This window comes from Oxyura jamaicensis, chromosome 6 (assembly GCF_011077185.1).
Source record: "Oxyura jamaicensis isolate SHBP4307 breed ruddy duck chromosome 6, BPBGC_Ojam_1.0, whole genome shotgun sequence".
Taxonomy (NCBI): Eukaryota; Metazoa; Chordata; class Aves; order Anseriformes; family Anatidae; genus Oxyura; species Oxyura jamaicensis.
In genome coordinates this window covers 32462363-32483301 of record NC_048898.1, presented here as the reverse complement: position 1 = coordinate 32483301, position 20939 = coordinate 32462363, and the positions used below count along the sequence as shown (strand labels likewise).

At 50.7% G+C, this 20939-nt stretch overlaps 1 protein-coding gene across 3 annotated transcripts in view; it reads left to right on the top strand.

Moving 5' to 3' along the window:
• CTBP2 (C-terminal binding protein 2) overlaps positions 1 to 20939 on the top strand; it is a 51226-nt gene that overhangs the window by 9262 nt on the left and 21025 nt on the right. The window contains exon 1 of one of the 3 annotated variants that reach the window (XM_035329287.1): positions 9541 to 9676. The exons of 1 other annotated variant lie outside the window; for it this stretch is intronic. The gene's annotated coding sequence lies outside the window, so the exon portion shown is untranslated. Of the gene's footprint in view, positions 1 to 9540; positions 9677 to 9747; positions 9985 to 20939 lie in introns of those variants that run through there. One more of the 3 variants, XM_035329285.1, reaches the window with a different exon arrangement.

Here is a 20939-nt window from a genome sequence, read left to right as displayed (position 1 = left end):
TTTTTTTTTTTTTTTTTTTTTTTTTTTTTTAATCTGTGTTGAGTCTGCAAGGGACGTGCATGTTTGAAGCTCTTGGCATCGTCAGGGAAAGTAAAGCAGGAAGACACCCTGAACTCCAGCCTGTTTATCTCCTCAAGACCGTGTTACAACCTAGTAATTAATTATTTTTTATGCAAAGCCCAGACATGCATGGCAGAGTTCAGAATTACAATATATATTCATTTAACAATGGATTTCTCTACTGCTTTCTGGGACAGACATAATTCCCATGCTTTTCATTACACATGCTATTTAAATCTTGATCCTGAATTCTTATTAAAAATGATGAATTTTGACCTCAAGGTCTAATACCCAGTTTTGGAGACAAGGTGCTTGATGTGATTTCCAGAGGATTATTTTTAAGAGCATTCGTAGATTAGATCTTTGCAAATAGTTGAGGGATGTGCCCAATGAACCTTGTCTGCTGGCTTTTCGACTGCCGTTCAGCATCCAGATTGATTTTTATTCTGTAGTCCTTGACAGTGTGTAGTTTCATGGTACAGGGAGACATCTGATATTTTTATTATCCCTTTGTTGAACCAGAAATGTCACAATACTTTTCTCTGCTGACTTTTACTGGACTCTCCCAATCCTTGAAGGCAAAATTGTTTCGCATTGAAGTTTCAAGAGCCTGTAGGGCTCATTCCAAAGGCTTGAAAGGATGTTTTTCATGATGAGTGTTTTTTAGATGACTGCTAGCCTCCTGCATTTGTTAGCCACAATTTGATTTTGATCCCCGGCCGCGAATCACCAGGGCTTTGCCAGTGGAGCCGGACAGCATGAGGTGACGAGTTCCTGCGTGCTCCTTGGGGTGCTTCTGCTCAAACCCTCATTCTGCAGTAAATACGAGGTAATTCAAGGTAGCTTACCCCTCAATGAAAGAAGGTTGAAATGCCTCTGCTTGGAGACTCGTCGGCACGTGGCGATGTGAGACGTGGAGCTGGCTGGCAGGCGAAAGGAAGAGGTGGCCATGGCCCCATTACACAAAATGCCCGCGTGCTCGTTGTCTGCACGATGCTGGCTGCTGTGAGCGGGCCCATTTGGGTGTAGTCAGTGGGGTCAGCAGCCGAACCCGTTTCCAAACCCCAGTTTGCGCGCAGCACGGCGAGGCACACGGCGGTGCACTCCTGCGGCGAGTAGCGCCTGCGAGCCAGCGGTTACGCTGCACTTCCATCCAGCCCCGGGGCGAGCTACACGCGGACGTCAGCTTTTGTTTTGTGCTTTAAAGTCATCAAAATGCGGAGTTACATCAGGCAATGATTGTTTAATAATCGGCTGATCTTAAGAGTGTTTTGTTGTACCGCACCGAGTTGGTATTTGAGAGGGTTTTGTTGAAGTTACAAAGCATCTACGCTTTTGGTTTGGAAATTGGTAAAAGCATGTGGCATGGCTTCAAGCGCTGAGTGCTTTCAGATGCTGTTCTGTTCCTTTGATTATTGAAAATGATTCCTGCACAATCCTGCTAATTTTCTCTTTGTACGCCTCCAATTTCAGGAGACTGTTAGAAAGTCCATCTATGCAGAGTGCTTATTGCCGCTGCGAGAGAGATTGTTGCAGAGCCAAATTTTAGCAAATGCAGTAATTTCCAAGGACTTGGAACATTTTCTTCCTGCATTTCTTCCCCAAATTTTTTTTCTTTAACATTTGCGTGCACGTGTGAGCAACATTTACAGCACACACATGCTATTCCTTCTCCGCTCCGTAGCAGCCATTGAATCCCACCGTATGGTTTAGCACCAGCTCCGTCCTGCTTCCCGGCACCCTGCAGGCTGCGTGTAAGGAGCAGACGCTCAGAAAAGGCACGCCGAGCACCGGGGGTCATTAGGCACAATCACACACGGTCCTGGAAAGCCCAGGCACTGAGGGCAGAGGCATTTATCCCACCGCTAGCTTTCCGGTGCGTTGTACCTTGTCACCTGCAATCATAGTACAAACACTGAGTAATCTTAACGCTTCTGAGCGGGATGGGTGTTTATTATCTTAGCCCTCTTGGTGGAAGGGGAGTCTGTGACTAAGAAATTAATCAATTTGCTTGCTGGCAGTGTTAGAATGAAGTATAAAGCCTGGGTATCCTGATACCTGCTCTCCCCATTAACACGAGAGGTACTTACCCTCTGGAGGATTCTTCACTACAACAGGTAGGATTCCTTTGCCTTGCAGAGGGAAGGAGCCTTTTTCAATACAAAAAAACCTTACAGTTTTTGCCCGAAATGACGTTCGGCATATTCACTATGTTAAGTTCTGCTCTCCTCCAGAAGAAAACGTCAACAATTTGCTGCATGTAAAAAAAAAAAAAATCATGTTCCATGTAAAAACAATATTTAAACTTGTACTTGGAAAGTATTTTAAAATAGTAAAAAGCAAAACTAAGAAAAAGTGTACTGTGTTGTTACACAGGGTAATCTTTCCAGCTTTCAGAATTTGAAATGAAATGTTTTACCTCGATGTGAATTACATTTCACATCCAACCTCCCCCGAGTCAGTGCTACAGACACCAAAAAATGTTGTTTACAGATTTGTGTTGCAGATTTAGCATCCTGATTTCTTATCACAGTTTTTGCGTACATAACAGGTTTTCTCCTCACTGAAAGAAAACTGAGCTTCCTGGCACTGGGGAAGATACGTGTTTTGGATCCATTGGGAATGGTTTCCAGAGGCAGAGCTCATTCCATCCGTTTTGTTGGTGGTGTTGAAACGGTGGGCCCACCTTTCTTCTCCTCTGTCGTTACTTGTTTTCAGAGCAGATTTCTGTAGTTGCTGTATCATAGCAAAATTTACCATTACCTTGGACCAACACTAGATTGAAACCCAGCATATTAAGTCACAACTGTGCATTTTTCACGTGACCTGAAATACCAGAGCACTTAATCGCTTGATCAGCTTTTTTTTTTCTTTTTTTTTTTGCTTTCATATGTCTTTTTTTTCCCCTAAATACCTCTAGAATTAAAAGGGAAAATATATCTTTTGCCTGTCCCGTGGTCCTTCACCTCCCCCTCATGTTGGGAATGCTGGTGCCAGCGCCTCCCTGCTCTCCCCAGAAGTGCAGATGAGATCAGTTGGGTTGGGTTGTGCTCCTGCGCCTCCGCGTCCCCTCCTGGCGATCGCTGCCCGGTTCTGAATTCAGAAATAGCTGCGGACTTACTGGCATGTGCACAGGAGCTGCTGCTAAGAATGCAAAAGTAAGGAAAAGAAAAAGTCCTGACTGCCCACCCATAAATATTTCATTCCGGTCATTTTGTACGCATTTCTTGATTCAGGGGGAGTGTAACATCCTCCCACGAAGACCTGTGCCACGTAGCTTGGGGAGGGGGCCAAGTCCCACGGCCCCTGCTCCTGCAGGCTTTCACCTGTGCTCGGCTTGGAGCGCAGGAATCAGGAATTTGTTCCATGGAGGTCGGTGTGTGGGGAATAAACCACCCGTATGCATGAGTGCTCCTGCAGGAGGCTGGTGCCTAAGTGGGTGTGCGAGCTGCTCTGTGCCTGGGCTGAAGGGACACCGGGATGGGTCTTCTCCCCCTGCTCAGCCCCGTGTGAGCTGAGCCAGGCAGGGCACGGCCACCGGTCACCTCTCCGTTGGGTTGGGTGAGGTCTCTCCTCCGTGTCCATCGAGGGACCCAAGGGTTTATCAAAGCCTTTGTCTTTTTAAGAGGCAGTAAATACTCCAAGCTCCCTTCTGACTTCCCATGCAGTTGTTCAGGATCAGCACTTACAGAATTTAATTGCTCTATGACATGTTTTTTCCCCATTGTCTACCAGGGATTAACATGGTGGCTAAGTTCATTACCGATCTCTGTGAAAACAATGATGGAAGATGCCCCTGATCTATAGACGAGCATTTTATTATTTTTGAGTATACATTTTTGGTAGCTTTCTTCTGCTGCTTCAGAACAAACAAATGGCACGGATCTCTCTGTATCCATGTGGGAATACATTTCAGTCCTTACCAAAATGTTGTGGTAATAAAATGTTTTTGTTTGTTAAAATGTTCTCTGCTTTATTTATAAGCCACAAATGTGTCTTCCCATTTTGACTCTCACAAAAGAAGAAATTTTCCAATGTGCCTTAAGTTTGTTAGTTAATTCAATATGATGCCAATCAGATACTCTCCGAGAATTGCATAAATAATCTTTGGGGGCCCATGTTTTGCATGTCTGTGTGATATCCGACATAATTTTAAAGGCTGTGGTGCTTGGGGATGGAATTGGAGGAGAAAACGTTTGAAGAGGATTTATAATATTTACTGCAATAAAGAAATTTAGGGATTACTCAAAGATCCTGTCAGTATTTGGGTCAGAAATACAGCCCCGGGGTATTAGTATGATAGGCAAGTAGAAGCATTAGGCTGTATTAGTGATTTAGCTATCATAATAGCACAATAGTCTATCATGTGATGGCTAGCACACTAAACATTTATTGTGGATTAGCAGTGAAAAACGCACAAGCTGTCTTGCAAACAGACCAGAGGTGGCTGTTATCCCTTCTACCGGGTCTGTCCTGGAAGGTGCACGTCTGAGGTGCAGAAATCTATTACCGCAGCGGAGAAAGACAAAATCGTTTCCCTCTCAATTTTTTAATTAGGAAAGGAAAATGTTGCTTCACTCACAATGATTAACAAAATAAGCAATGATTGACCTATTCTTCTAGGAAAAGGAATCTCTGAGCGTGAGCAGCTCATGATAATTTAGATAGGTGTTTTGGGGAGCCATTTTAATAGCTCCTCTGAAAATGGTAACTATAGATGGAAATTTTTATTATGTTTCCAAATAATGATTTTCTGTGTTGTGATTCCATCTAAATCCTTTTGCCTACTCTAACTGTAAAAAAAAAAAACCTTAATCCATATGAATATTGAAAGACTGCTAGAAACAAATTGAGTTTTGTCTGATGTCTCTCAGTGTTTCTCCATCTCATAAACATGTATTTTTTTTCTGAAGGAAACCAGAGATAATAGGCAAAAGTCTGCTACTCCTTTTTCCTTTGTAGGACCGGAGTTTAGATCCTTTGATCCTCCCCTCCTTCTCCATGACCTCTGGTAGGGTCTTAAAATTATATATTCCAGATTACACCTCCACAATTTTCTGTCCTGGGATGATGAAAGGATTTGCGTATTATGATAATAATGTAAAGGATCCTTTTGGAGCCTAGTTAGTATAGCTAATTTGAAACTACAACAAAAAAATGTAATTTCCAAAGCAAATTACAATATTCATAAAGTGTTAAACAGATACCTAACCAATTTCTAATCGCTCTTGTATTCCTCAGTATCCAGCACTGGCCTTTTTTTTTTTTTCGGCCTGCCTGCTTGCTCCCATTTAATTTGTCCTTAGCTGTGTGCAGTGGATTAGCATTTCATCAGGGTGGATTAAGATTGAGCTGACACTGGAGCTTGCTTTTTTATTTTTGTATGTGTGCATGGGGACGTGCGGGTGCGTGCACGTTCCGTTTTCTCACTGCTGATTCCTGCCGGCTGCTGGTGCGGATGGGAGCAGTGAGCTTAGGAGGAAGGCGACAACCAAAACAGATGAAAAACGTGTAATAAACAACATGCAAATATACATATATATATATATATAATTCCCGGGGGAGAAATTGCTTTGAGGTTGCTGGCTGGGTCGGCGCAGGAGATTTCATCGGGCTGAAATGATGTCACATGGAGCGAAGGCTTTAGCAGTTTTATTTAGCTCCTAATCCCCGGCACTGCTCGGCCAGTTGTCCATGTGAGCGCGCCGTCCCGAGCGGCAGAGGATAAAGCATCTGGGCTGAGCGCGGCGGCCCTCTTCCGCGGCCGCGCTGCACGGAAAGCCCTTCCTCCCGCCAGCCCGGAGCGAGGCCGGGTTACCGCGCTGCTGTATGCTTTGCCTGCTAAAGTTTCGGAGAATTAATAATTCAGGCGACACTCGGAAAGATAAAACCACCGGTGGGCTTGTGAAGGGAGGGCTCACGCCGGGCACGGTCTGGTTTTGATGCTGGCCGGGGAAGCGGTGAGAAGGAAGGCGCCTCCTCTTTCTCCGTCCCAGCGGGAGCAAGCGGTGCCGTGGCGATGCCCATCCCCAGCAAGCACCCCAACATCGGCCGCTCGCAGAGCTGGGACGCCGCCGGCTGGTACGAGGGCGCCTGGGAGGGCGAGAACGCCTTCGAGTACCAGAGGCCACCGGGCCGCAGGAGCTCCCTGACCTACGGCGGCAGCGAGGGCGGCTGGTACGAGCCGCTGGGCCTCCGCGCCAACGATATCATCTTGCAGGGCGGCGCGGAGCTGAAGCAAGAGGCGTACCCCTACCCGGATGCCGCCTTCACCCCGGGCCCCCTCAGGAAGGGCTCCGTCCCCGACTTCGCCTACTGCGACCGGCAGGCAGCCATGGCGGGCCGGGGCGCCCAGGATTACTACAGCGACCCGTCCCTGGCAGCTAGGTCACCCAAAGACCCCCGCTGCTACCAGGCGGTGAGCCGGCCACCGGTGGGCTACGTGGTGCCGGGCAGCCGACTGTCCTGGGACCCAGCCTCGGGCCGCCCGCCCGTGCCCCCGGAGGCCACCCGCCTCTACAGGGACCCCAAAGCGGCGCTGGACGGGCAGCGGCTGCGCAACAGGGACGTCTCCCCGGCGCGGTACGGCGCGGAGCCCCCCGGCCTGCGGTACGCAGCAGAGCCCCCGGCCTTCCCCGGCCGGCCAGCGTACGGCGACGGCGCAGAGCGGCCACCCGAGCCGTCGGGGGGCAGGCAGGCCACCCCCACCTGCCTGGTGGTGGACCCCAGCAGCGGCTACGGGCCGGGCCGGGAGGGCACGGGCACCAAGGGACCCTACGACAGCTACGAGGCGGTGGCGGCGGCCCCGTCGCACCCGCCGGTGCCACCCGCTTTCCCCGTGCAGGAGGGGAAGAGGAGCTTTGACCCTGAATTTGTGGCGCTGCTGCGTGCGGAGGGCGTCTCGGAGAGCACTTTCGCCGCCCTGTTGCAGCAGGGCTTCGACTCGCCCAACCTGCTCGCCATGATGGAGGAGAACGACATCAAGTCGGTGGCCCCCAACCTGGGGCAGGCCCGCGTGCTGTCGCGCATCGCCCACAACTACAAGGCGGAGATGCAGCTGCAGCGGCAGGAGCGCAGGAGCGGGGCGCTGCGCCCCAGGACCCGCTCCAACAGCTTCAGCCACCGCAGCGAGCTGCCGGGTGACTACGGGGCGCCCCTCGCCTCGGGGCCGGCCGCCGACGGCCCTACGGCCCCACAGCCTCCGCTGCAGCCGCCCTCCCCGAGGGCAGGGGAGATGCACCGGAGGCCATCCAGCGCCCCGACCCAGCACCTGCTGGAGACCACCACCGGCGCTCCGCAGGGGCCGCAATTCCTCCCCGGTTCTGGATACAACACCCCCCTGCCTTGCAACGTGCACCCGCGGCCGGCCTCCACCTACTGCGCTCCCACCGGCACGCCGATGACCACGGCCAACCCGCACGCCAGCCCCAAAACGGCGTACCCGACCACGTACACCGTGCCCATGGAGCTGATGAAGAGGGAGAGGACGGTGGCCTCGCCGGCCCCCAGCCCACACGGCAGCCCGCAGCTCCTCCGCCGACCAGGAGCTCCAGGGGATGGCCTGGCCCCCACCGGACCCACGTTCCCCACTCAGCTCTCCCCGTACCCGAAGCTCAGCCGGCGCACGGGGCCGCCCGTCATCGTCTCCACGATGGCATCGCCCGAACCAAGTAATTTCCTAAGGGTCTTTGTGCATGCGGTAGTTTAGAACCACCTCGTTGTTGCTTACGTGAACCCCTAAAAAAAACACAGGCAAATGTATTCGGGTTTTGTGCCAAAATAGTAGGCACTCTCCTGTTTAAAAAAGGAGAGAGGAGCCCTCGCGTAGGGCTACGCAGAGCTAAAGATGCTGGTTCTCCCTCTGCAGTTAAATTCTCAGTATTTTATTTGCTTAGCTAACTTCGGTTAGAAGTGAGCGGTATGTCAGATAATGCTTCCACAGTTAATCTTGGCGTTCCTGTTGTTTGTAGAGCATGGGAGATTAGATACTGCGCTCGCTGAGCAATTAGGACTACAGGGTTTGCTGCAGATTGACTTTTTACCACTGTTATCAGGCACAAATGTGTTCCTCAGAGGAAATGGTTAGCATTGTTTTGACTAAATTCATCAGATAGCTAATGGTGTTATTCGAGAATCGACTTACCTTTGGCCATTACCTAAGTCTTTTCTTCTTATTATTAATTTGCTGTTTTATCAGGCATATAAAATAAAACCCCTGATTTCCTCCTAGAGATGCCTATAAGGGAAACGATATAGCTGTTAAAGTAATAGGACTGTGCTTAAAACTAAAAGCCTGTCATTAAGCCCTGGAGCAATAAAAATGAATGGTGGCTCCTCTCCTCCCCTTCCCTTTCCCGAAGCGCTCAGGCCCTCGCCGCTGAGCTACGGGGCCGGATGGGGCAGGCGTAGCTCCTCCGCATGGGAGATGTGCCCTGCTGATAACGCCCCGAGCCCGGCAGAAACGAGCTGCTCAGTAAGAGGAAATTCGGAAAAGGGGATCATTTGTGGCTTGGCTGGCTTGAGAAACCCTCGGAATGTTTTACCCGGGAGCGAGCCCACGAGCGGGGAATTCGCTCTCAGCGCAGTTCGGCAGAACTGCCATGCAAACAAGCCTCGAACAATGTAACCTAGGAGCACATGCACAAAGCCTTAATAAAAGTATACCATTTATAGGCATGGAAACGGTGCCAAGCCGGTGATGCCATTCCACAGGAATCTAAATAAAGAATGATTTTGTGAGTGGAAATGATAAAGTTGTCAAAATGCAGACGTTTGGCGCACCCCTTTTTCCCTAGCTCACCATAATTACACAGCTAGAAAGTGGATGCCATTTCTTTCATGCTTCTGCATCCTTTATGCAGCTGGCGCAGCGCGCGATTGATAAAAAAAAAAAACAAAACACTTAAATATTAGGCAACGCGCTTCGTGTTGACGTGGATCGCGGGCAGAAGTAGTACACCCAGGCAGTATTTTTAAACAAACAATTTCCCAACGCCTGAAAATAAATAAATAAACAAACAAATAAAAGACGAAGCGGCGTAAGGTGGGGAGCACGGAGCTGGTCGCCTGTTTGCGGTCGGTGCCGCCGCAGTGAACGCCCTGGCGCGAGGCACCGCTGGGGAGCGGCCTCCTCGGGTAGGACAGGCAGACCCCTCCGCCGTTTGTCTCCTAGGTAATTGCAAAAACCTTATTGTCTTCAGAAATCTCGATATTAGCCATTTTCTGGAAAAGAATTGCCGGTGAGCCACAAGAGGAAGCCGGCAGCGTTTCTGTGCTGCTGAGCTCTTTCTCACTACTCGAGCCTCTTTTTTTTTTTCCCCCTACAACCAACTCATTTGCATGAGGATGACATTTGTTGCTCCAGTAATTTCATCTGATAATGGCCAGCTTGCAAAGCGGATCTGAAAACATATTCCTTAATTATGTGTTGCTAAGCAACGAGAGGGTTTGGCCATAATCACAGAAAGATTATCTTCTCATTGAAGTCCCTGAAAGGTTTAGCTGAAGTAGGACCTGTAAAATTGTCTTCATTTTTATTTATTTCCCCTTTTTATTTTCCAAATAAGCCTGAGAGGTTTTCTTCCCGTTAAACTGTATTTTAGAAGTAGAAGCCAAGGTAAGACCCGCTGCAAACGAAGGGCTGTGATTAGGAGTGGAAGGCGTGGCGGTTTCTAGGTGTTGGAGCCGTGTTGAGGAATTACTCTTTAAGGAACACCATTGCTAAGGAGCGTTCACACTTCCACGCGAGGTGATAAACGAGCACTCCAAATACGCGAGCGTGTTTGTCAAACATTGAGCGGGTGGCAGAAACTTGACTAAATCCAGGAAAATCGTATTTACCGGCGGGAGGAGGAAGGATGCATTTTTAGGAGCCAAGAGCCTTCTTCAGGCTGTAGCCTTTGCAGTGGATACGGGAGTCACGAGGTGAAAGCAAGCTCAGTGTTAAACTCTTGTCTCTAAATGGCTGCAAGTATTTTCTGTCGGTGTAGGCTGATGTCTGGTCGGTCAGCAGGGGCTTGTAAAATGTCTGTTGTACTCCACTGATGTTTTGAAGCTCGGTGTATGAATAGGAGTTTAAAACAGATCATTTTGTGGGGTTTTGGTCTTCTTGTTTTTCAAGTCTTGTTGGGCTATGTGTAGTAGTCTTTTCAAATGAGTGTTTCTAGACACCCGGTTTGTGATCTTTGTGCCGAGGCGCTCCGTGTGGATTCTGCACGGCTGCTGCTGACTTTGGGGTTGGGCAGAGGACGCGTGGCAGGGACACGGCTCCTGCTGCCCGGGGCATCCGAGGGCAGGGACCGCATCCTGGGCAGGCGCCGAATGCTTGCAGGCCCCTCGCGCTGTTTGGGGGAGGAAAAAGAAAATCAGCCACGGCACCTACTGCTGCAGTACCTGGGGGATTGATGAAATAATTACAAAGGAAAAGCAAGACAATTTGGCCGATGGATTGCATGAAGGTGGGTGACCACCCTCAGCACGTTGCAGTGGCGGCAGGAGACGACAGCGACGTCTCCATCCCGGCGTCCCCCCCACCGGGGTGCTGGCAGAGCTGCTGCTCCTCGTGTCGTCCAGATTTTGCGTGTGGAGCCACGGGGGATGGCTCCCTGGGGGAGAAACGCCCTCGCAGCATTGCTCCTGCAGCCTTGCCATGCCCTGCATCGCGGGGAGTGAACACAACAAGTCACCTCGGAGGCGAGCAGGAAAAGACCCTGCTGCCAAGCCGGAGTGACAAAACCGTGTCAGCCGGCGGGCTGCTGCCAGGGCGGGCTCGTGGCCAGTCTCCTGCTGGAGGAGGTGGTAATGCAGGGAAATAAATCCTGAAGGCCAGCAGAGATGGTGAGTGCGAACCGTTAAATGGTCACTGCTCAGGTTGCTTGAGCCACCTCTCCAAAATGTTGCATTTTCAAGTTAGTATGTTTGATAGCCTGACTGTATTGCTCAATCTATATTTTTGGATCCAATTTCTTAAAGCAGTTAGCTGATGAGAAGTCTCGCGTTTTTGTAGCTAACCTACACTTCTCCCTCAGGAGGAGTCTGTCCGATTTGTGTTCCCGATGTTGGAGTTAGGGAGCTCCAGCAAGGAACTGTCATTTATTGCAAACGTGCATCTTGGATGGTTGTTCAAACTCTGCTTGACATAAGAAGATGCAAAAGCAAATGATCATGAAGCAGGGATGCTGTCTGTGTCTGCACAGGGGTGAGGAGCGGGGCTGCCCCATAAAGTTAAGGAGTTCCTGTGAGGAAGAAGTGAGGCTACTTGGCTGCCAAGCCAGGTAAGATTTGGTTCAAATCCTGCCCTTTTCCTGCACAGGGAGAGTCAGGCTGAGGGTAGCCGCCTTCCCTGAACAAGTAATTCTCCCCGGTGTGAAGGGGACTCATCTTTTATCTGCTTAGAGCCCAGCGAGAAATGCCTTTCGCCGTGATTAGCTTAGCTCTGCTTATACTGTTTAACACTTGACGGTGATGCTTCTATGGGCATTTTCCACCCTGTGACAGCCAAAAATTGTGTTAGCCACGCATCAGTTGCAGGCTGAAGCTTTCTTTTGGGCAACCCCCAAAGCAGAGCAGGGCATAAGCAGGGGCAAGAGTCTTGATAGTTGTTCAAGGGGGAGTAAAAAGAGTTAAATTTGCCCATTCTTTTAAGAGTAACGTGTTGAAATTGTGTTAGTTTTTTATGGGCAGAGAGAGAATAGCAGCGATATTTCACACACAATGTAAATTTCAGGAGCATTTGTTGATGTTGGTTTGTTCCCTGCCCAACGTACCGTACAGCGCACAGGTCAGAAATCAGCTGCAGGTTTTCCTCCCCACATCTTCTATAGACTGCAGCATGTAATCACAATGTATACATGTAAAGCAGCTCAATTAACAGGGCAGGCTGAAACAGCATCAAAGCGAGCTCCATGTACTGAATAAATCTGATTTAATTTGCACATTGACCTGACAGACCATAGCAAGTCCTTGGAGCCATTCCCAGCTAGTGCGTTACTCCAGGTGAAGTATGTCTGGATGGCATGCACTGGCAAAACCCTGGGCTAATTGTTTTAACTGGGGTTGTAACTTCCATATGAAAATATTTAATTGAAGTAAGCAGACGTGCCTTGCTGGTGTCTGCTGTCCTGACAGTCGCCGCGTCGTTCGTGAGACACTGATCTGCAGTGTGATACGGGTACGAGGTGGAAATAACTCGCGCTGAGTTTGGGAAAGCCTTAGAAAGGCTCACACAGACCTGGCTCGGCATGACGTGCACGCACGGACTCTCACCAGCCTCCTTTTGGCAGATGAGCCTGCGGATGTGTGTCGTGCGTGGGTCTTCACGTCCACGTTACCAGAGCTGCTCTCATTAGAAGGACGGAGAGCTGAACAGTGAGCGAGAGAGGTGCTGGAAACTACCTGGATAAAACATTGGCTGTCTTGGCCAACACGCACACGCGATTCACCGCTTGCAGAAAATACACTTTGAAAACATTTGAAGGTTGAAAAGTGCTTTTTATAATGGCTCTATCAAAAGCAATACAAAGCGTCAAACTCATTCCAGGTACAATTCGTTGACTTGCGTTCCGTGGCAATAACAACGAATTTGGGCTGACGGAGGAGAACGTGTTGTCAGACACACAAGTGTTGTCATCTTCAATTTACACTTCCCTTTCACCCTGTGCCTGGAGTTCTCTATCACCGTTAGGACTTCCATATATCCAGATCATTCTTGGACTGTATTCGCTGGCGGTTTTTTTTCGCTTTCTCATAAGTAGTTTCCATAGCTACAAACTTAGTGTTCACAGAGGGGAAAAAAAAATAATAAAAAAATACAGGTTTCTGATCATTATTGTATTCAACATTTTTTATATTTCTTCTGCTCGTCTTCCTCGCAGCCTGGCGCTGCAGACCAGCTTAATGAAAATGCCGCACAACTGAATTTGCTGCTATTTTTAAAAGCAAAAGTGGGAGCGGAGCTGGGTCCTTGAAAAGCAGAAGACCAAAATTATTAAGTCACTGCTTTAGAATAAATGTTGCAGACGTAGGACATAATATTAGTGAGGTTTATATATAGCATCTGGCAGACGAGCCTTTGACTTTTGCACCTAAATAAAACCTGACGTTAACAGCATTCCAGTGGCTTTTGGTAAAGAAAGCTAATTTATAATCTCTTGTCTGCTGTTCCCAGTGCTTTGCTGAGATGAAATGCTGCTTGCTGCCTCTTTCCCGTGTTGTTTTCCCGACGCTGTATTAGTTTCACCCCTCTGGTAGAGCCGTGGCAGCGGCGCTGGGCAGCCGAGCCTCACGACAGCATCCCCAGGAAGGGCTTGGAAAGAGGAGTGCCCTGGAAGCGAGGCAGGACCCTCACCCCCTGCGCTGGAGCAGCTTTGTCCAACCCAACAGGAGGTTTGTGAGCGGCTGCGCCTGGCCGGCACGACCGCCAGGGCCGCGTCCGGGGGCCTTGCCTTCTGCACTCCCAATCCAATTAGCTGCTGCAGAGCAGATGGAGCGGATTAGGGCCCGGCTTTCCTTCCTCCGCCCTCTCCCCCAACACGAGGGGTGTCGAGGCCAACAATCGGCTTATACGCAGATCTCACGGCACGTCCAAACGCGGCCCCAGCCCTGCCTGCACGGGGCCACCCTGCACCCCTCTCCGTGCAGCACGGCATCCCCGCTCGGCTGCTGCACCCTAATTCCCCAGGCTGGAAGACCTCGACCTAACCTCAGACGTGGGTGGCCGAGGGAAAATAGAAGAGCAGAGGCAACCAAGGAGACGTGTGCGAATAGAAGTTCCCTCACAGCTCCCAAAAGTGCCGTAGTTCCCCCCGAAGGAGTGTGGTTTAGGCTCTGTAACCTGAGAGATAAGCAGGTTGTCGTCGCTGCTAGGAGGAAACCAGTAGGGCTTACCTGAATGCTTGGAGCTGGCGAGGATCCTCGGTAAATACTGATATAAACAGCCCAGAACGCATCCTATGTTTTATTTATGTATGCAGATAGATACAGAGATGAAAATGGGAGGAAAAACTCTCCAAAATATCATCAGCAAATTAGTCACTACCCATTTGGGTCAGCACTTCTGCGCAGTCAGGAGCGGGTGCCAGGAGTGGTTTGGTTTGGTTATCAAGCAGCTTGTTGCTTCCGAGGTTGTCGTGCTGGGTTGGTGGGCAAATGAACAGAAGGGACTTTGCTCAGACAGCACGCGCTGTGATCAGTCATAATTTAGGATAGACTTTCAAAGAAAAAAGTCAGAAGAAAATAAAACCAGGTCCCACTGAAACGTTCGGGATGTGACGGTGGTGCCCGGGAGCCGCATCAGGAGCTGCAGGACTGTGGGCTGCAGACACCTGCTGGTGCACCCTCGACATCTTTGCTGCTCTTCTTAAGCCCAGCACGTTTGCTGACGCTCGTTCTAACGCTGCAAATCCCTGGGCAGTTTCAAGCTGCCTCCTACACACTCCTCTTACTGACGGTGTGGGTTATCAGCCTTTTCTTGTGATAGTCTGAGCTCTTCTGGGGGTCTCTCACTGTTAGCGACAGAGTGAGAAAAAAGCAGGAATGGAGATGTCACACGCAGTGGTTTGTTATGTGGTCCGCCTTCCTCTGAATGCTTTATTATAGTTTTAAATGAATGTTCTCGTGGCCAGCAGAGAGCTTATCAGCACCGAGACCGTCCCGCTGGGACGCTGCAGTAACAGGAGTGCCTGACCACGGCTCCGCACCCTCCTGGCAGGTTCCTGCTGATCCCCAGTTTCCTGCTGTTTAATTCTTGCTCCTGTCCAGCAGACCTGAATACAAGTGCAAGGCAGTTTATTCAGCAACCGGAGGTGTTCTCTGACCTGCTGGTCACTCCTACATCCCCCCGTGGTGCAGCACCTCCCGCAGCATGCCCTGGCCAAAGGGCGAGCCTGCGCGCTGTCTCACTGGCACACAAGAGATGAGAGAGCAGCAATGGAGCTTGTTCGAATATTTTCCTAATTTTTTGAGGATTTCTTTCCGGATAAGCATTTTCCAAAACGGGGCAGTGAGTGAAGTTGTACTTCCATCGGAATAAATGGCAGTTTTGCCATTGATTGCCACAGAAGAAAGATTTTGCCCTCTCCTACAAAAGCACTCAGCTCCACATAAGTTACTTTTAACACATTTCTTAAAATTGGTCTACAAAACCAATGGTTTCTTTAAGCAAGAGAAGCTGTAAATTTTGTGCATTGAATGCCCGTGCATTATTAAAAATAATAGGTTATATTTGTCAAATGGATAATGAGTAGGTTTCTTTCTCTGTTTTTCAGTATTTTAATGAGTACAGGAAATGTTTGCTATTTATTTGCTTTCAGATTTTACCGAGGAGCTCTGGAGATAATTGTCAAGTTTCCAAGCGCGTATCAATATTTCATGAAGCGCTGTTTTTCCTCTGTACGTTAAGGAATTAGGTTATTAGCACGGGAACTTTTACCAGCAGGCTGAAGCAACACATGAAAAGGAGTTCCACCTAACCCTGGGAAGTTTGTGATGGAAAATTTCTACGCCAGGGCTGATGTGTGAAATAAACACGAGCAATATGGAAGGCTGCACGTCGTTCTGGCCGGAGGATTCCTGTCTCCATCTCGGTTTCTACAGATTGCGTGCTGAGTTTGGGTGCCAGTGGGTTTGCCCAGCATGATGCCCGTGCTTCGGTGGGATGACACGCAGCCTCTCCCAGAGCTGGAGCTTCCCTCCAGCACCTCACCACCTCCTGCAAACACGCACAGCCAGCTCCCGGCCCCCTATCCGTGCAGGTCATGCTTTGGAAAAAAAAAAAACCAACCACACCTCCACCTTCCTTGCCACCAGCAGATTAAATGCTGCTGAATTATTGAAGCCCAAGGGCTGTTCTGCACCGCCGCTGACTGCTCACCTTTCGGCTCTCTTTGCGTGGTCAGCCTGGCTCGGCCGGGTGGTGCTGGCGGGGTGCTGAGAGCTATTGTTCTGGTCTGGCTGCGTGCCACCGGGAGGTGTGTTCGTTGTGTGCGTGATAGGATGTTTCCCTGTTCTTTGCTTCTGGTTCTTCAGTTTTGCATGAAATCCTGATATTCCTGTTCTCGTTACGATTAGGCCGCTTACCGCGGTTTTGTTTTACTCGGCCTCAAACCCAGGTGTGCCAGACTGGCCTGGGCTCCTGTGAATGAAGTGCTAAGCCAGCCTGTCCAGTCCACTGCAATGCTCTCAAGAAAAACATGAAATTAACTTACAAGGTGAAAACGATTCGTGGATGTGGACCCACCGTGCTCTGCTCTAGACTGTGCTGTACAAAAATAACCGATAATCTTTGTGGGTTTTAACCATTAAGAACGACTGGGTTGCCACGCATGCTTCCCTGGTCACAGCTGAGTAGTAGCAAAGAGCTTGAGGCTTTAACTAAGCGTAGCCTGGAGCACTGGGATGGAGAGCTGGAAGGTGGCTGGAAAGAGCACCCGGGTCTGCTGAAGCCAAAAGTGCTTCAGAAGCGGATGTCATTAAAGCAGAAAGGAAAAAATCCCAAGGCTCTCACACCGCTGAGGAGGAGCAGAGCTGGATTTGCCTGGCCTGTGGGGCAGGAGGCTCAGAAGGAGCTTGCTCAGCTGCTCCGTGGCAGGAGCATGAGTAGTGGACCTGGAGGAGGAGGGATGGGTCCCGTGGGAAGGGCAGAGCTGGCTGTTTTACCAACGGCTTGAAGAAGATCCCCAGAAGTGGCAGAAGACGTCAGAAGAGGCATATCTGCCTGGCTGTATTTTGGGTTGGTTTTAAGACGAATGGCAACGTGGGGCTACAATAAACCAAAGCAGGTCGCTTGCGGAAAGCCAATGGCAGTATGAATCATGGTAGCAGCTGAGGAGGAGAAAGAGAAATGGCATTTGTACAACATTGGCATGGCAAGAGTGTGTGGAGATCATGAATTTCCCATGGCTCAATATTACAAAGTTCCAGGCTGTAATCAGAGGTATTTGTCAGAGGGAAGGCAGTGCTCAGGGTCACAAACCGGTGGTGCCTCGCGGAGTAAAAAGCTTCTTCTAAAGGATTTGCAGTTGTGGGAGGTGCAGGAGACGAATCCAGAGCAGATCCGTTTGACGACCTTGTTGTCCTAAGGCGGTACAAGGAAAAGAGGGAATTTGGGAAGTCTGTAATAAATAAAACTTGAGCTTGTGCTTGTTCTGAAACAGGGCTTTTCTCTCTTGGCAGTCGTTTCGTGTTAGTAGATGGGCTTTACTCTGGGAACTGCAAAGGGAAGTCCCACCCCCGTGGCACCGGTGCAGAGGTGGCACCGCTTGCTTGTCCTTGGTGGCAGCGGTGTTAGGACAGCAAACCCAGCCGCCTGGCACCACGCGTGTGCCTTCGCGTGCAGCCAGCAGGCAGGCTGAGGCAGGAGAGGGGTAGGATCAGCAGCGAGGAGACTGGTCTTTCGCAGTCAGGAAGGCAGGCGAAGCGGCGGAGACATATGGAAAGCAGATCTCACAGAAGGACTGGGAGAGACAACATTGGCTCCGGCAAGGCTTGGTGCTCGGGAGGTTGTTGCGCAGAGCAGCTTCGTGTTACACAGCCGGTTACGGCATGGGAAGTTGCAGAGTGCTTCAGTGAGAGCCAGAGGAGATGCTCCCCCGTCCTCCCCGGGGAACGAGCTGCTTTTGCTCCAGGAAGGAAGAGGCGTCGGGTGCCAGCAAGGAAGAGCGCTGCTGGAACTCCTTCCGAAAAGCCTCTCGCGCTCCTCCCAGAGACCTCAGGCTCTGGAGCAGCAGCTGGGCTCAAGAAGATAAGCAGCAGTGCGATTGCTCGGTAGTTTGGTCGTGGGTTGCCTGCATCAGATGCCAGGAGTGCGTAATTCCCCGCCGCGATGCCCCTGTAACGTGGAGAGTCCTCTGCAGAGCGGGACAGCTTCCTGGGGAATCTCCGATTTCATTTAATCCCGCCCTGGGAACTTATTAGGCACACGATGTTCATACGCCTCTTACCTATTTATTTGTTTAATCTGTTTACAAGGCACCAAGCCAAAGCGCCACCGCACTGAACGCAAAGTCCGTGCTAAGAAACGCTGGGCGGACCAGCTGGGCTGAGAGCACCGCTGGAAACTGCCCTGCAGCGGCAAAGGGAGCCGCTCTCCTTCAGTGCAAGCACATCTGGAGAAGTGGGAGAGGAAGGAGGGAGGTAGGAGAGCAGCAGAAAAGGGCAAATACCAGAATTAGCAACAAGAAGCCAACCAAAATACTGCAGCTGGACAGATGGTGCCCTAAAGGTAGACGGTTTCTAAGAAAGTATTCCATGCTTGCAAGCTCCACTGCCGGTAACATTCACAAAATGTTTGTGTTTCGAATTTTTGGTAAGCTCCTCCTCTCAAGTTCATGTAGTTACACGCTTTGTTTGTTTGCATCTAGCTCCTAGCCTTAGCAGTTCCAGGAAATCTCCGACTCCAGTCCACCCAAAGCCCTCTGCGACAGGGCTGGCATACACAAAAGACAGCAGTGCAGTGCTTGGTAAGTGAGTCCCGAGGCTCTGGGGGTCTGAGCAATGATTTTTCAGTTAGAATTTGGGAAAACGGTAATTTAAAAGTGTTTTTTAAGAAAATTGATTCCCGGATCCCCTTCTCCAGCCTGGGTAATTCTTTCTCATCCGCATGGAAGAGGATCGAGAGGAGGGCGTCCTTTGAGAATTTTTTCTTGGAGCCACCCTCAGAAAACCCAGCCTTGTCCTATCACCAGCCTGCCGACCAAAAGCCGTGCCCCTCCAGCTCCCTTAGCACCGCAGGTAGCGGCTTCTCCCTGGTCTCAGGCGTCAGGTGCCGCTGGGGCTGGCAGAGCCACGAGCAGCCGGCACGGGAACATCTGTCGGCTTCACGGTTTGCAAGTTCCCCCGCGTTTCTCACCTGCGCCAACCCACCCGCTCCCCACGAGGGCAGCTGGGCAGCAGACGAGCCACGAGATGTGTGTCCCTCTGACTTGGCTCCTAGCGCCAGCCACCGGAGCAGGGCAGAGGGCTGCGAGAGCCCCAGCGCCGCCGTGCCGGCAGGGCATGGAGTTGGCCAAGAGCATGGAGCACACCGTGCGGCGCAGCCCGTGATGGGAAGTGCTCGGCTGCACGGGGGATTGGCGGGGGATGGAGTGACAGCTTGTCGGAGCTAGGCAGCACTTCCTTATCTGACACGCCGAGGTCAGAAAACGGCAGTTCCTTCATTTTTTTTTTACGGTGTCTTAAATCACCGGGGGAATGTTCAGAGCCTGTCAAGATGTATTAATGAAGGCCAAGGCCGATCCACGAGCTTGTGCTGCTCTGCTCCAGCAGCAGGATCATGCTGATGCTCAGCCCAGTAATTACAGGTGGTTGTGGGGCTGATAGAGCCGGTTTCTGTTTCCTCCATAGCTTCACGCACTATGGTTTTTTATACAATTTGCCTTGAGTGTTGTAGCATTGTTTTCCTCCTCCTTACGAGCTCGGCCAACTTCCTAATTAACTAAACCTCTGTGCAGCCATCGTGGCTGTTGCGTGGAGCCCTTTGTCCATACCGGTGCCTCCAGCTCCCCAGAAGATTTTGTTCAAGCCCCCTCGTACTGCAGCTGAAGGGAGGTAGGAGCCTGGGCTTAGGGCGGGCTCTCCTTTAACTCCACCACGCAGCACACCCACTGCCCACAAGCTTCAAATCCACCTCTGGCCACGGCAAATATTGCTGAGGTTATTTTTCTATTGGATTCTTACACGAAAAAAAATAAAAACAGTTATAAAAATAAATTTCGCTTTGTGCCGGGCTTTACTGCTTGCTGGGCTTCGAGCCTGGAAGGATTTAAAAGTCATCATGCTCTGGGGGAAAGTTGCAGCGAGAAACAGGAGGTGGGGGGGTTTGCTCCGGCCAGCTGCTGGGATTTGGGAAACGCTCGCCCTGCCCCGCGAAGAGGCTGGAGACAGAGGGGCAGCCAGCGCTGCCGTGGCTACGCCCAGAGCGATTAGACAAAATGGGAAGCTCATTTTGCAGGGCTTTGTCATTTCCTTTACACCGTGACATTAGCGCATGCCAGTCTTTTTTTTTTTTTTTTTTTTTATCTTTTTTGTTATCTTGCCTTGCTGGGCCTTGTCCTTCGGTCGTGGCGCACTGATAACCGCGTGGATGGGACGGAGAAATGTTCTCAGGCATTGCTGTCCCACGCCAGAGCACCCGGGTGTGCAAGGAGGAACCCGTGCGCTTCTTCCTGTGCTTGCCAGCAGCTCTGGTCAGACTCCAAGTTTGGTGGGAGCCCTGAAGACAATGCCATGGTAATGCATCACAGTTCAGCGCCTTTGATACTCCACAGCAAATAAACTTCTTTTCCCGTTTCGTTCCCCAAGTACACAAAATTCAGAACACATGTGCTGCGGCAGGAGTAACGGCCCGTCAGCACGGAGGGTCAGGCCTGGGCGCTCACCCCGTGGGAGCTCCTCGCGTCTGCCGCTCCACCTCTGCGTCCCCAGCACCTCCTGCTTTTCGTGTTCCTCGCAGGTTAAAAATCACCCGTGGGCACCCAGCCCCTTCCCACCGGGGCGCTTCAGCAGCTCTCAGCTCCGTTAGCGTCTCACCGGAGCATCCTCGTTGTAAACCCGGGTGCGTGGAGGAGCGGCGATGGGAGCACGTAACACGGAGCAGCTCGGGCAGGAGGGCACGGCCAGCAGGTACACGCATGGACGTCGTGCAGGGGCCATGCATCGTGTCCAGATGCAGGAGCACACCCGAAGCTCTGCCAGGTGCGGGGCAGAGAGGCGAGGAGCTGCCCCGTGGTAGATCTGCTTCCCATCCCAGATCGGCCCCACGTGGAGAGGAGCTCTCTGCCAGCCAAAATAAAGAGGCTGAGCAGTCTGCCAGAGCCAGTTACAGTATCTTGCCTGCTACAGACAGAAAGAAATACGATTTGGGATGGAGGATACAAGTTACATTT